General features: G+C 48.7%; 1 pseudogene; it reads right to left on the reverse strand.

Annotated features, from left to right (window-relative positions):
• Positions 1–294: 294 nt before the first annotated feature.
• LOC100951759 lies at positions 295–2,225 on the reverse strand (annotated as a pseudogene).
• Positions 2,226–2,497: the final 272 nt, after the last annotated feature.

Raw genomic sequence — 2,497 nt, forward strand, 5'->3', positions numbered from 1 at the left:
TGCTCTGCAACCATCCTCTAACCAGGCCAGCCCTGGGCAGGGGATGGGACAGAAAAGACAGAGACAGGAAGGTGCTCACTTGTGCAGGGCATGCCACGGGGCCTCTGGAGCATCCTAATTCGGGATGTCATGTCCACTCACCACTGCCTTGCTTCAGCCTCCAACCCCAACCCAGGCCTTTGATGCTGGGGGGCTAAGTGAAAGAGGATCTCCCTGGGATGAGGGCCCAAGGGAGGGAGGGCCCAAGGGAGGGCCCAAGGGAGGGGAGCATGGTGCTCTTTCACTGTCAATGATTCAATATCGACTCGTGGAAGGACTACAACTGGAGGCTTTCCACCACTGAGCCAGTCCATTCCAATAAAGAAAAAAATTAATGTTCCTGATTTTCTGTGTAACTTCAGTCACCAGAAGAAGGTTACAGGCCATGACCTGCACACTCAGGACGCTGCTCATCTGCCTGGTGTACATGCCCACAAGCTCGCTGGAAGAGCCCATGGCAGGTGCACTGCGGTAAGTGTTCCTGATGTCCCAGATGCACACAAAGTTGTCCATGGAGGCAGAGGCGATTAAGCCGCTGTCTGGGCTGAAGGTGAGGCTGCTGATACTGAGTGTGTGGCCTCTCAGTTCTTCATAAAGGGTCCCAGAACCCAAGTCCCACAGCTTCAACAGCTGGTTCTTGCCTACAGATGCCAAGTACTTACCATTGGAAAAGAAGACAAGAGAAAGCACAGTGCCACAGTAGCCTCTGAAGAGTCTCACCGAGTTGCCCTGCTGGGTGCTCCGCAGCCTCACAGTCTTGTCGGTGGAGCCTGTAGCTAAGTAGTTTGAATTCCGGTGGAATTTGACACAGTCCACATCTGCCAGGTGTCCTGCATATATCCTCAGTGGGTATGTCCGATCAAATAACCACAGGCTGGTGGTGTGATCGTGCGACCCACTGGCAAAGTACAGACTATATGGGCTGATGTCCAGGTCCCACACAGGGTAGGCATGTCCTTCGTACAACAGTGTTGGTGAAACTCCCCAGGTCCCAGAATCGCATGGACATGCCCTCAGAACAAGAGAGCAACCCTGAGCGGTCTTCGAGGAACCTCATGCTGTACACCGGTCCACAGTGTCCCCGCAGTATCTTCATCTCTGTGCCAGCATTATCATCCTCATCATCTTCCTCTTCCAGAATGTCACAAGCCAAGTGGATACGGGACATGACTACTTGATGGGGCTCTGATTTTAACTTCTTGGATCGTAAACTCCAAAGTTTTATGTAAGAGTTGTCAAACCCAGAAGCAAGCAGCTTCCTATCAGGGGAGATTTCTGCAGTGTTCAGGAGCTGCTCTGTGTTATAGAAGGCATAGAAGCAGATGGTAATGTGGGAGGGAAGTCCTTCCTTGACTTGCTTAATGTTCTCCTGCAGGACGTCCAGGGCAGCTTCATTCTCTAGAATAGGGCTGGGCACATCAGGGGACTCTAAGCCATTGCTCTCTCCGAGAGAGGAGCGGCAAAGAACTGGTCATTTGTTCTCTTGGCAGGTTGCACATCATGATGAATATGTGAGGTAAGGACTTTGCACAGTGTGGTATTATTGTCACTTTGGAGGTAGTATATAAGGTAGTTGTAGCTGTCTTCCTGGAACGGGAGACATACTTGTTATCTAGGAATTCTAAGTGCTTGAAGTTAGACAGGAAGTCCTGGATGGTCTGAGTGGTCTGTAGCTGCTCAATGACATCCTTCTGGCTAGCGTTGTGCAGAAACATTCCATGGAAGTGGCTGTAAAAAGTTTCCACTGTGCTCTTGGAACTGTTCTGGATCAGTTTGAGATGGACGTAGACAAAGAGAGGATAGAGGACAGGCATCACTTCGTGGCTGTGCTGGGAATCAGAATCAGGGAGAAAAATTCGCAGTTGTCCAAATCGTACTTTGTATTGATGGGACTCTGCCTGGTAAAGGGCTGCAGACACTGTGTTGGCACAACTAGATTCTGAATGAAATGTTCGCTTGGCCGCCATCTCAGAGAGTAGGGCACCAGCCACATACACCAAGCTGGTGGGTTCGAGTCTGGCCAGGCCTGCCAAACAACAATGACAATTGCAACCAAAAAGTAGCCAGAATTTTGGCGGGTGCCTGTAGTCCCAGGTACTTGGGAGGCTGAGGCAAGAGAATCACTTAAGTCCAAGATTTGGAGGATGCCACAGCACTCTACTGAGGGCGACAGCTTGAGGGACTGTCTCAGAAAAAAGTAAACTCAAAATGGATCATAGATCTAGATACAATATTTAAGGCTATAAAACTTTGACCAAAAAACAGGAGAAAATCCTTGTGATGTTGCGGAAGGTGAAGATGTCATAGATAAGACCCTCAAATTGGAATTCATAAGTGAAGAAATCAATAAGGTGGACTTCCTCAAAGTTAAACATTTCAGCTCTTCCAAATACACAGTTGACTAATTTTCTATCACTAAGAGAAAATGTTTGAAAATCATATATCTGACAAAGTTCTT

This window comes from Otolemur garnettii, unplaced genomic scaffold (assembly GCF_000181295.1).
Source record: "Otolemur garnettii isolate 467f Iridium unplaced genomic scaffold, OtoGar3 scaffold00529, whole genome shotgun sequence".
Taxonomy (NCBI): Eukaryota; Metazoa; Chordata; class Mammalia; order Primates; family Galagidae; genus Otolemur; species Otolemur garnettii.